General features: G+C 38.3%; 1 protein-coding gene across 4 annotated transcripts in view; it reads left to right on the plus strand.

The window, feature by feature from the left end:
* The window catches only part of ADGRB3 (adhesion G protein-coupled receptor B3), a 514,089-nt gene that overhangs the window by 252,465 nt on the left and 247,237 nt on the right, over positions 1-14,387 (plus strand). The window lies entirely within an intron of this gene.

A 14,387-nucleotide genomic window follows, 5' to 3' on the forward strand; every position in this document is an offset into this window, starting at 1 on the left:
GTCTTGCCATGTATCTTCTCTATTCTTCATTTGGTCGTTCCTATAGGCCAATTTGGCTCCTATGGTATTCAATAAGATTATTATTTATATATACACCACCAGCTACTCTGGAGGCATATATACCAACTGAGGCCTTACCTGAAGCAATATGCAATGAAAGTATTCCTTTTCCCAACAGTCCCTATTATCTTGGCCAGACAGCTAAAGAATACCTATTAAGGGCCCAGTCCTACCAGGAGATCTAGCATGAAGGGTTATTCCCCAGTCTCATAACTTTCCAAAAACAGTGAAAACCTAGTACCTGCCTAGGGAATTCTGGGATTTGAAAGTCATGCTCTTAGAGTTTCTGAGGTTTAGAAACACTGCCAAATAACACTGCCATTTCTTACAGTCTTTATTTTAGCCTTTTCATTTTAGTTTCTATTTTAATCAATTTTATTGTGCATTTTGTTTTGATTGTTTAAATTATTTGGAATCTGGAATTTTAAATTCTTAAAATTTAAGATTTCAGGTGGTCAGGCCACATAAATAAATTATATATGAGTAATCCTAGACAATTGTTACAGTGCTTAGATAATTGGAAATTTGAATAATAGAATGACAGATTTGGAAGGGACCTTGAAGGTTTTCTAGCCCAACACCCTGCTCAAACAGGAGAAACTATACCATTCCAGAAAAGTGGCTATCCAGTCTTTTCTTAAAAACCTGGGGAACATTGGAGAAGATTGAAATATTAAAAGATTGGAAAAGAGCAAACGTTCTTGTCTTCAAAACGAAAGAAGAGGAGGCTCCATATTTGAAGTTATATGCCCCACAGTTCAAATTCATTTCTATGCCTGTTCAGATTGGCTTAAACAGGGCCTAAACAGCCTCTCCCAATTCTATGATTCTAAATATAGATCACTGAATAGCAGAATGCCTGGAGAAAAGAAGGAAGTCTAGTATATCTTTAAGAAAGCCTACTTCAGTTCAAATTTTATCCCTTTATTGTTACATTCTATTTTACAAATTGATGCCTAGATTTTATCCTCTTAGTCATAATTTTGAAAATCAGATGAAACTATGGAAACCAGCAACTTTTCTGTCTTACATCCTGGCTGTTGTTCAGACTTCTGATCCTGACAATCAGTAGATGTCAGTAAAGTGAACAGATAGAAAAGTGGAATTCTTGAGGAAAGGGTCAAGCAGCACTTCCTTCATTTTCTCTGAGTCTCTTTCAGTATTTTGGCTTTTTAAAGCTCAGGAAAAATTAGATGGAGATGTGAATGATGTCTTCTTTGGCTCTTGGCTGTCTGAACATCATTTAGCTGGCAAATCAATTGACTATGAATCAGAAGGACAGACAGCTAAATGTGGTTGCTTTATTTATTTATTAAATTAAATTAAATTTAGATAGCTAAAAGCACCAATTTGTTAAATATTGATTGGTTTGAAGGATCCAGCTTCTTGGATATATAGAAATAAATTATGAAAAATATACAGGAAACAGAATGATTTCCAATAAGATTTTCTTCACAACTAATCTTCAGAAATATACAGTGGTCCCAAAGAGAACTAAACATTTACCACTGATAGAGGGTTGTGATGTCATGGTATGTGATTATAAATAATTCTACTATAGAAAGTTGCAGCATACTGAGATTCTACTCCCTTTGCATTATAGCCCGCATGCCCTATTGTCTTAGGTTTCCAAAAACAAGTTATGTACAGTTGCTAGCTAGATAAGATTGTCTGCTTCTGGTCTAGACCCAATCAATGCTGTACATTTGAGATTTAAATTTAACTGGAAAAAAAGGGCTTAGAGACTTATTCAGATCATAGAATTGTCCTTCAAATGTCTGTGGAGATTCTCAGTCATCCAGGTCATGGTTGTCCCATGGGGGCTTTTTCAAAAGGCAACTGGACCTTGTTTTTCCTTGAAGATGTTTCACTTTCATCCAAGAAGCTTCTTCACTTCTGACTGAATGGTGGAAGATGGAAGGATTTATGCTCTTTGCAGTCATCTGGTCGTTAGCACTCTTTCTGAGAGTCGTTAAGACCACTTGGAGGTTAATTTGTGCCCTCGGGGGTCACCTAAATAATGCAAACGGGTGTGGAACAGAAGTGGTATTCAGCAGGTTCTGATCAGTTCTAGATAACCAGTAACGGAAATTTTGAGTAGTTCAGAGAACTGGTAAATACCACCTCAGACTAGCCCCGCCTCCATCTATTCTCTGCCTCCCAAGTCCCAGCTGATCAGGAGAGAATGGGGATTTTGCAGTATTCTTCCCCTGGAGTGGGGTGGGAATGGCGATTTTACAGTATCTTTCCCCTGCCACGCCCACCAAGCCACACCACACCCAGAGAACCGGTAGTAAAAAAAATTGCATCCCACCACTGGTGGGGAGCCTTTTTGGAACTGCTGAACTGAATTGCTTTCATCAGTTCTGATGGTGAGAAGATGGAAGGGGGAAAAAACAGTTCAGGTGCTTTTTGAAGAAAAAAGCATCTTTGAGACACTACGACCTGGATGACTTGAGAATCTCCACAGACATCATTCCCTAGTTGACTCTTCCTCTCTTTTCTGATCCTTTCCTTTCCTTAATTAAACTCAGATATTGAGATTTCCTAAAAAGAAGTCATATTAGCTCCTTGTTATATAGTTTATATTCAATGATTTGGTGCCAAGTCTTATTGAACCCTGTGCACAAGTCAGATACTGCGTATAATGACAGAAGAAGAAGAAATTTGCAGCTTAATTTTCACAAAAACATTTTAAACACAATCAAGATACATTTCATAGCGAGCATTAAAAGATCCCAAACGTACCGAATGCAGAATACTTCTTGAAAGTATATTTAGGATTTGCTGCCTTTGTGAATTCCTTTAGCATATTGAAATTTGAAGGCAACTTGGCCTCATGCAATTAAAAGTTCATTTTAAAGAGTCCGTCATTAGCCCAATGCTTGTTTTAAAAAGCCTTCAGAGGAAATAGCCCCATTATTCTCTCACCAGTAGGTAAAGCAATATAATTAAAATTAAATGTGTGTTTTACAAATGAAGTTCTCTGCTTTCAGTTTGCTCTTTCTCAAATCTCCCCTCACCCCATGGACATGCTGGCATTGCAAAGCCTAATTGTTCAAGGGATGGGGTGAGAGGCCGGAAGACGGGATGAAGAGATTAAAAAAAAAAAAAGACTGTGAATACACATTTGTGTCACCACGAAGGACTGCAGGCGTCTCTGTATGATGGTCTCGATGAACAAGCTGTCAAAGCAGCCATTGTATCAGTTGAATTAAAAGTATCTCTCACTGCATTAGAACTGAGAAAAGAAGCTCACCAGCAATTTCTAAATGTGGATTAGGAAACCTCTATCATTACAGAATTTGATCTGGATTATCATTGTTCATTTTAATTTATTGTTAAAGGGTGTGGAGCTAGAGCCCCTGTGGTGCAACCTGGATAAGTGCATAAGCGCAAACTAAACACCTTACACTGAAACATAAATTGATTTACTGACAGCATAGAGTCCAAGCCATTTCCCCAAAGAGGTGGAGTTATCATCCCTCTTTATAGATGTATGCAAATAAGCATATGCATCTGTTCGCATATAGCAGCCAGGCGGGTCTTTCAATACAGCTTATGATGGGCCTAATAAGGCCATGAAGCCATTGGGGTGTATCTATGAGGTAATGGGGCAAGATGACAAAAACAATAGGATCTTGAAAAAACTAAGAGACAGTATTACACAAAGAGACTTTCTAGAGCAGGGGCGTCAAACTGGATTTCTTCAAGGGTGGGATCAGCATTGTAGTTCTCCTCCGCGGGCTGGCCAAGGAGGGAGAGATGGGACAGACCCCACAGGCCAGATTTAAGTACCCTGCGGGCTGGATGTGGCCCACAGGCCTTGAGTTTGACACCCGTGTTCTAGAATGTTACTTGCTTTTGCTTTCCCAGAGCTTTCCCAGAGCTCTGCTCTCCTCTCAGTATCTTTCCCAAGCTTATTAGCATTCCTCAGTCTTCTGTGGCTAAGTTAATTGTACTTTTTCTGAAGAAAAATAGGGTAGTTATGTGATCTGGCGTCACATAGCTAAGGCCTTGGTTTGTTTATCCTGGGAGGATGCATTTGGGTTAGAGGCTTTTAGCTTGGCCCTGCAAAGCCTCCAGATTGTTACCTTTTAAAAAATGTGTCTTTCATGGCCTCCATTCTCATTCCACTTTTCTCTTACTCACAGATGTTAAAATACTATACAAAAGGCAACGGTGCTTTGAATGTGTCTATGAATGCATCAAAATTATTTTCATTTGCCTTTGCACAGGCCTCTGTATGAAGAGTTTCGATGCAGACATATACAATACCACAGCAAGATAGTTGCTCTTTTGTGATGTACATTATAAATGTGATGCTACATTATAAATGTCTATGTGTGTATTAGGTAATAAGAGAGAGGGAAAGTGAGTTTCAAATAGGGTGAGGTCAAAAATTGAACCAATGCCATCTGGAATGTTCTGGTCCCAGAACACTATTTAGAAGGACTGAATTTACCCACTATAGTAGAACAACAGAATATCAATAAAGAACAGAAGGGAAGAAGCCCTCATATTCCTTGTAATGGCTGAGACTGAAACAGGAATGGGATTTTAAGATGCCAACATGATGCTGAATTATATATAAAAAATTATGTAATAACCTTCTGCCAAGGAAGCATTTATCGCCTCTTTGAGCCTCTTCCTTCTCCCCAGATTTGGCTGACTGGGGACAGGACTAAAGTAAAAGTAACTATTAGAATCCATGCAGATTCATCTTAATTAGTCCAGAATTCATTTGCAGCTGACCAGGCTTTGACCATGACAAAGGTCTTTATCTTCACTTCCCTCTATCAGGTGAAAATTAGGTCCAACAATACACATCTACCGTACGTGGATCAACACCAATATCAGTAGGGATATGCCCATAAGTGCAATTAAAAGTAGTTAGTCATTCCTCCCAAGGGTAGGGATCTTTGGTTTGTTAGTTGCTTAGTTAGTTAGTGAGTGAGTGAGTGAATGAGTTAGTTATTTAGTTAGTTAGTTAGTTAGTTAGTTAGTTTATATGCTGACCATTTCTCCTTCAGACAACTCTGATGTTGAAGACATTTGGTACTAATAATCTAAGTGAGTCCAACTCCAGCCCCAACATGAGTTAGAAAAGCTTGGGTAAGTGTATAGCTTCCTCTCCAGAATTCAATCAAGGGAGACCTTTATCTAAAAATGAGGACTCAGATTGTTGGGGGCAATATGCCGACTTCTATAAATCACTTAGACAGGACTGTAAAGCACTATGAAGCGGTATATAAATGCTATTGCTATTGCTATTATAAATAGACTTTGGTTTAACAAAAATAGGCAGAGGCCAAAATGTCCACTGATAAGAAGCCTAGATACTTATTGGCGGAAGGGAAAAAAGGATGCAAATTGAATTACCATGCAGACCCTGTGCTTTATGTACATAAGTGTGATGTTGTAGTATAGATATACTGTAAAGTGAAAAGCTTGCATTGTGATGTCATGATGCATTTTCCCTCATATTTTAGATTCCTTCTGATTATGTATAGATGCCTATGAGCCCAGGAAAAGATTCTAGATAGAAATTGAGATTTTTATACCAAATTGCCCATTCTTTTTCTCTAGTAACAAGGCAGCCCAGCCCTACTACCATACCTCCCTCTGGTGGTCATTGTCAAAATCTTCCTCAAATTTCTCCAAATCCTTGACACACAACCACAATTTTGTTCATAAGTTGTGCCGGTCATAAAAAGAGGTCATCACATGACCATGCATGACTTATAACTTTTTTTGTAGCAGTCATTACACAAACGTGATGGTCATTAAGGGGAGAATGGAAGGACGCATGTCCTTGCAGTCATGCAGTCATTAGCACTCTCCTGAGAATTGTTGAGGCCTCTTGGAGGTTTATCTTTGCTCTTAGATGACTGCAAGGAATATGCATACTTTCATTGTCCACCATTCATCCAGTCAGAACAGAAGATGCTTATTGGGTAAGAAACAAAACATCTTCAAGGGAAATCAACCAAGACAAGCCAGTTGTCTTTTGATAAAGCTCCTTTGGAGAAACTTTGCAATAGCTTCTTTAGGCTTCTTAATGGTAAAAATTCTCTACTATGCTCCACCCTTGTGATATTCACCAGCTTAATGATAAAATTTCATCCATGGAGATGTTGCCATACGGACTAGGGATGGGAAGAACCTGATTCTTGATCAAACCTCAAGTCATGGAAACTCAATGAGTGATTTTCAGCCAGTTGCTCTGTGTCAACCCAAGGTACACAGCTGCTGTTATGGGGACAAACATGAGTAAGAAGCATTTTGTACACTAACTTGAGCAAAAGGCAGTATTTAAATACAGAAGTTGTTTTTAAAGTGACAGTTATCACTGTTTAAAGACTACAGATATTCCTCAACGCACGATCACATTTGAGCCCAACGTTTCTGTCTGTAAGCAAGACAAATGTTAAGTGAATCTTGCTCTATTTTGCAACTTTTCTTCCCACGGTTGTTAAGTGAATCACTGCAAAGTTGCTAAGTAACACAATTTGTTGAGTGAACTTGTCTTCCCCATTGATTTTTCTTATGACAAGATCGCAAAATATGATCACATGACTGGAACTGTTGTAAATATGAACTAGTCACCAAGGATCTGAATTTTGATCATGTGACCATGTAGATGCTGCAGTGGTCATAAGTGTAAAAATGATCATAAATCATTTTTTTCAGTGCCATTGTAACTTTGAATGGTGACTTAATAAATGGTTATAAGTCAAGGACTACATGCATTCTGAAGGATATAATTCCTGACCACATCTGCTGATTCAATATGATTCAAGTCCAGTACATTCCACTTGCATTTGAACCAAGTATATTTCATTGTTCCAAATGAAATGAAGCTTCTGGAAATCTGATATTTTTTCCCATTCATTCATGCATATAGAAGAAGAAAGAGGAAGACAGTTAGCTTTCCAGCTCCATTATAGTGCTGAGTAGCATGTAATATACATTTTAAAAAATTCACACAGTATAAAATGAAAAAAACAAAAACAAACAATTCAGAGAAAATCACCACCATCTGATAAATTAGACAATGCACAAGGGGCCTTTACACAAAATATCAGACTATTTTATTTTATGCTGAAAATGCACAGTATAAAATGTTAAAGTTTACAGCAAATCTGAAATAACTAATATTTGAATTAAAGATAGTTTTATAGTTTTAATTAAAGATATCTTCTGCTTCCCATTTAATTTTTTTTGCATAAGTTCTTATTGTGAACACTTAACCCGGAGTGATTTTCTGCTTTGTATTGGTGTATTCAGAGCAAACACATTATTTTTGTTCTAATGAAAATTAGTGAAATCTTTTTATAAAATTTGTCTCCATTGATATTGCACAAAATTAGGAATTTATCTTGTATGAATCATGCACTTTATTATGTTCAAACATGTTTTGCAAATACAAACATGCACTATAATATCAAAACAAATGGTATTTTAGCTAACATTGTTTACAATAATATACCACCTATGCGTGCGTATTTTACTAAATGCTTTAATTTGTTTTCTATGAAATCTAATCTACACAGAATCTAAAGATATTTTATTGACGAAAATATATGCTAAGGAAAAATTATGTATGCCACTTTTCCTTCATGATGAATATTACAAAAATGTTTCACATTGAGAAGGCAGAAACTATATATATATTTTTTCATTCTAGCATGATCTTATTTCTGTATATTATTTCACATGCCCAGTAGTAGAGAAGAATGCAGCTTTAGAATCCAGAGAGGAAAAAAATAGGCTTTTCTAGTACTATATACATTATTCAGAAAAAAGGGTGGCATAATCACCATTGCCTTAAATGGAAAAAAAAAACACTTGGTTTTGCATTACCTTCAAAGGTAGAGTAGAATTAAGGATTATTTTTTTTAGAAGTAAAAAAAAATGAGTTTGGCTAAATTCAGACATTGTTCTTGGGTATGATCTTGTTTGAGGAGTCTCCGGTTTAATTGTCCTGTGTTCCAATGGTCCCTTGGTACTGGATTCATAGTTATGACCTAGCACTGTTGATCGCATTCCCTTTCCCTCTATGTTGTATCCAGATTGTTGTTAGTCTGGATTATAGTAGCTATGATCACATTACTATTGACATACGAGACCCCTCAGCAACAGCAATTGTGATTGGCTATTCAATACAATACAATAGCAAAGTTGGAAGGGACCTTGGAGGTCTTCTAGTCCAACCCCTGCCTAGGCAGGAAACCCTATACCGTTTCAGACAAATGGCTATCCAATATCTTATTAAAAACTTCCAGTGTTGGGGCATTCACAACTTCTGGAGGCAAGCTATTCCACTGATTAATTGTTCTAACTGTGAGGAAATTTCTCCTCAGTTCTAAGTTGCTTCTCTCCTTGATTAGTTTCCACCCATTGCTTCTTGTTTTACCCTCAGGTGCCTTGGAGAATAGTTTGATTCCCTCTTCTTTGTGGCAACCCCTGAGATATTGGAACACTTTCTATATCTAAGTGACATAGTCATAAAGTGGGAGAAAATCACATGACTGTGCCCAATTTAAAAGGGCAGTTTGGCAGTTCTGGTTGAATCATCATGGGTCATTAAGCAGGATATAATATGACCCCCCTCCCTCCCAACTAGCCACTTCCTCCAGCTTCTCTATTGACTTTGTTTATTGGAAGCTGGCCTTGAAAATTGTAAAAGGTGATCACATCACCCAGGAACATTTGAATTTCATCAATGCAATGTTGGCTGCCAAATACCTGAATTGCAATCACATAGCCAAGGGGAGGTTGCATCCACAACTAGTCTGGTCATAGGTCTCCCTGTTCAGACTATAGTAACTTCAAATGGTCACTGAACAAGTGGATTATAAGCAACACTCTTTATCTGTGCTCTTCAAAGAGAGTCTTGGAAGCAATCAGAATGCCCTCTACTCCTTTTCTGGAATACATGGCTACATGTGTTACGCTGTCCCCTCCTATAAGTCTCCAGTTCTTTTACATTCATTATACTCCTGTTCTGCATAATTCTGTTTGTGGAGAATATTAAGCCTTAACTGCTATTCAGAATTGTATTCTGATTTCTGCTGGTGTTCTGGACTAGGGAAAAAGTAGAGTTTCATTTTATTCCCAACATATGTTGATAACTTATTTTATAGAGTTATGGATATAAGTCAGATAGTTTCAGATTAATACGAAATACAATGTTAGGCATATTTTAAAGTACTATGTGGTCTCTCTCTTTCTCTCTCTTTCTCTCTACCCCTCCCTCCCTCCCTCCCTCCCTCCCTCCCCCTCTCCTTCTCCTACAAAATTTGAAGCATAATCAGAGTTTAACATTGAAGGGTAACTAATTTATATCTATATCTATATCTCTATATCTATCTATCATAATACACATTGCTCTGTTTGTGTGTGTGTGTGTGTGTGTGTGTGTGTTTGTGTGTGTGTTCCAGCATAACTCTGGAACATCTCAAACAATTTCAACCAAAGTTGGCACACAGATGACTTACTCTCTTGAGAAAAATACTGTGGGGGTAAGACACCCCTAACACCCATCAAGGTACGTGCTCTGTTACGATACAGCCTGTTGTGCCATACTGCCGTACTGGCTTCTACTTTACAGAGTGATGGAGTTTCCATGGTAATGGCTTCACAGTACTCCACAAAGGGTAAGGGGGAAAATCCAACATTAGAAATTATGTTTGGTCCAAACATTTTTTCCCTATAAATAAATACTCGGGTGATGCCAGGTTATCAGCACTAGAATAAAATACTTAAATAATCACATTTTTGATAATTATCCCAAAGTAAAGATGTGCAGGTTGGAGAAGATGGAGTGACCTAAGAAAGCTCCAGTGCAAAGTTTCTTACCAGTCTCTGGTTTGGGAAAATTACATTGCATTCCAGCTTATTGTCCAAAAGCTTATGCTGCGTCCTTTGACTTCTGATTGCTTTCCTTTGCTTAGTCATGAGAGTTCTGGGAAACTGATGTTCTCTTGTAGCAACATACCAGGCAGCTGCTTCTTCCCAAGGAAAGCTGCACACACCTTTCTCCAAGTTGCCCATGTGCTTTTCTGAATCATGCACAGCAGAGGTGGGTTGCTACCGGTTCGCATCAGTTTGGGCAAACCGGTAGTGGAAATTGGGACTGGGTTGCCAAACCGGTAGGGACGGCAGGCTGTCCATGCCCCTGAACTATTCCCCCGGTCGCCGCTGCTGCTGCTGGCTTGCTTTTCAGTCATTTTTTCATGTTCTGCACATGCGCAGAACAATTTATGGGCAACTGCACACCCACAGCGAAGCGAAGCAGCAGCAACACCAGCAGCAACCCATCCCTGATGCACAGCCTTCTTGGAAGGCTTCAGAAGGCTGCTGAGCCTCATGAGAAGGCCATGTGTGATTTGGAGAAGGCTGCACATGGCCTCGTCTGCTTCACATAAGGCCACAGAGAGCTCACCTCATCAGCCGCAGGAGGAAGGAAACAGCCAAAGTCTTTTGGGTCCAGCAGCATTGGTAGAGCACAAGGCAGAGCAGGGGCGGCTATGGCTTTGTGCTGTGGTGCAATGGGGTGGCTGGCCATGGCACAAGGAATGAAATAGCCCTTTGCAGTGATGGTGATGCTGGCATGGCTGGGTAAGATAGAAGCCACAAGGAGATTGTGAGAATAGTGAAGGCTCTACTTCAGTCCAGCATCACCGCCACTGCTGCCGAACAGGGAAGCCAAAAGTCTAGAGATGGTGGAGGAGGTAGACAGGTGGTTGGAGTTGAAGAACCCTTGTGGCTGTAAGTGTGTGTGGGCTGCTAATAACTCAAACTTTCATCATGTGGCCATGGGGGTGCTGCAATAGTCATAAAAATAGGGACCAGGCTTAAGTGCCATCTGTTCAGCTCTGTCATAACTTCTGAAGGAAATGTCTTTAACTGAGGTCTACCTGCAAATGAATCTCTGAAAGAGATTCATGGCCATTAAGCAAATCTGACTTCTCCCATTGATTTTGATTGCCAGAAGCCAGCTGGGAAGGTTACAAATGTTGATCACAATAATTGTAAATACAGGCTCAATGCTCCCTTCACAAGGACACAATTTCAGAGTGCAGTGGCTGGGCATTTCATGATACAGAGAAATCAAGCAAACCATTTCAGAATTGTGAGCGTTTGTATACACATGCATGTAACAGCTTTAAATCCAACTTTGCTAAAGAGCTAGCTGTCAAGCAATATATTTTGGAAATCTAATATAATTATTACCTTAATTTTCCTTGTCTCTTGGTTTGAATTACACTTTCTTTTAAAATGAAACCCACTTAGGAGAGGCTAAATCGTTTTCTGCTGTAATTTTGTTGTAGCTGCTTTCACAGCTCTTCCTTTTGTCTTTCTCTTTTTACCCCTCTCTGGGGCATCTGCTGTAAATTAGTCATGTGCCAATAGATGCAGTGTGAAAATAACATCGACTCTATTACCTTCTTTCTATCATTATTTAGAAAATTGATTGTTCATTCTCTCTGCTAATGTGAATATGTGCCAGCCTGCCAAATGCTTAGAATTACTCTGAATCTTATTTCCAATTGACTATGTTACCATGGAATCCCACTCAGTGTGCTTAAAACAGGATGCAAGAGATCTCTAGATAACCACTACATTGTAAATAGGGTGAGATAGATAAACATATATTTTTTAGCCTGCCTATGTTTTCCCCACTCTTGTACTAATTATAACACACAAATGGGCAGGCATTTTGGTTAAAAAAATAATATCCCATATTTGCATTCAGAGCTATGAATTGTCAGTATGTATTTTCATACAACTCACTTAAAACTGACCGTAATAGGTTTCTGGGTTTTGCATATTAATAGCACAACACAATATATGATTGCGGTTTTTTTGCGGGATGGAGGGGAACCTACTGTATTCAGTTGTTCTTATGCTCTGTAGTACAAACTAAACATAGTTTCTAGGGACAACAAGTCCTGTTTTGGAAAGGTGGCTTGGATGAATTATGCTCATCATTAAATAATAGTTTACATAATTCTTAATTGCTTAATTCTGTTCAGTTTTTTTCTTCATGTTTACATGTTGTCTGTCCTTCAAGCTTTTCCTAAATGATTTATTTTCTGTCTTCAACATTGGAATTTCAGTGGTTCTTCCCAATCATGGACTTAGCATGATTTATTTGGGCCAATAAGCTAAAACCATAAACACCAGTTTGGCCTGATCAAGCTCTTCAGCATTTTTGCAGAGTTTTTCTTCCTCACTAAGATTTTGCTTTGCAAAATGCCTTTTTCTACGCACATCTTTACCCAGGATTAAGTTTTCTTCGCTCAACTTCACAGCAGCCAGATTTTGTTGAGATGGCAGTTGTATAAAAAAACCCTAAAAGGGCATTCAACCAGAACTATTCATAAAATACATTAAAGGTTAACTTGTGTTATTATTGAGCTATTCCAATAACTCAACAGATAAATCTACATACCGTACCTGTTCTACTAGCTCACTGCTTATATTGTTACCAGTGTTTCCCTGAGAATAAGACTGGATCCTATATTAATTTTTGCTCCACAAGATGTATTAGGACTTATTTTCCAGTTAGGGCTTATTTTGGGGGAAATACAGTACTAAATGTGTCTGTCTGGCAGACAATCTTAACTGGCGCTTATTTTTTGATAGGGCTTATGCTATAAAAAAACATGCTAGGGGTTATTTTCCAATTGGGTCTTATTTTTGGGAACACACACTGTTTGAAAAAAATAAAAAGGAAGGGAATCTTTGTTGAATGCGGCAACCTGGGTGGGTGAATGGTCTCTGAATAAATGGGAGCCAAGGTTGAATTCAAACAGGCTAAATACATCTTGATTCTTACCAAATATGCAAAAAGCTATTTGAGGGAGGAAGTGTTGAGCAAAATATTTTTTAGGAGAGATTAATGCTCACTTGCATCATCAAAGCGTCTTGTTTTGAGCTGCAGTGGCGCAGTGGTTAGAATGCAGTACTGCAGGCTACTTTTACTGACTGCCGGCTGCCTGCAATTTGGCAGTTCAAATCTCACTAAGCTCAAGGTTGACTCAGCCTTTCATTCTCCTGAGGTGAATGGGTAAAATGAGGAGCCAGATTGTTTGGGACAATAGGCCGCCTTTGTAAACCGCTTAGAGAGGGCTGTAAAGCACTGTGAAGTGGTAATACAAGTGCTAAGTGCTGTTGTTTTCTAATTGGAATATAGATCATAAATGTACAGATCATAAATGTACTGAAAGGCTTGTGTAAAATACAGGTAGTGTCCTTGATTTACACCACAATTGAGCCCAAAATTTCTGTTGTTAAGTGAGACATTTGTTAAGTGAGTTTTGCCCCATTTTATGATGTTCCTTGCCTCATTTGTTAAGTGAATCACTGCAGTGGATAAGTTGATTACACGGTTGTTAAGTGAATCTGGTTTCCCCATTGACTTTGCTTGTCAGAAGGTCACAAAAAGGGATCACATGACCTTGGGGCACAGCAACGGTCATAAGTATGAGTCAGTTGCCAAGTGCCTGAATTTTAATCCCATGGTCATGGGGATACTGCAAAGGTATAACTGTGAAAAACAGTCATAACTGTTGAACGATCATTAAATGAACTGTGGTAAGTTGAGGACTACTTGTATTCTGCTTAATAAGGAAGCTTTGTACACTGAGGGCATGCTACAAGTAATAAATAACTTAGAGAAAAATCTTCTTAAACTATTCAGACTATTTGCATCTTCTTTCCTTATATGTCAAATAAAATATCAGTCATCTACTCTGAATAATTAATGTGAAGGTAAATGAAGTTAGGTGCAATTGTGTTTTGCTCTCTAAATGTGCTAATCAGAAGTAATAAAATGGTAATGATTGTTTTTCACATTGAAAAATAATCAAAAATGACTTGTACGATACCAGATTTCTGCTTTTCTACTTCGTCCAAAAGGAAGCTGCAGGCTGCTAATATGTCAATCTATTTAATAGGGTTTCTGGGCTATGGATATAAGAGTTGTTACTGCTTCATTAGTTTGGTTCTAGAAATTATACATCCTCAAGCAGTTTATAATACTTCCTTCCTAATTCTGTCATTTTTGATCAATTCAGAATCTGGTCTGAAAATATAGCTCTACTCCTTCCATGTGAATCTCATGTCATGGAATAACAGAATGAAGAGTTCCTACTAAGATTCTGAATCTATCTGACAAGTGAGAGAATAAAATTCACAATGTTGCACTCGCAGTCTATTAGTCATGCCTAAGCTTGTCATCTTTCTGGTTTTTATGCATACAAGGAAATAATTCTATGTATTCAATGAGCCGATCTCTGAGTCCACCAAAGTAG

The sequence above is a fragment of the Natrix helvetica genome (assembly GCF_964273705.1).
Source record: "Natrix helvetica genome assembly, chromosome: 2".
Lineage (NCBI taxonomy): Eukaryota > Metazoa > Chordata > Lepidosauria > Squamata > Natricidae > Natrix > Natrix helvetica.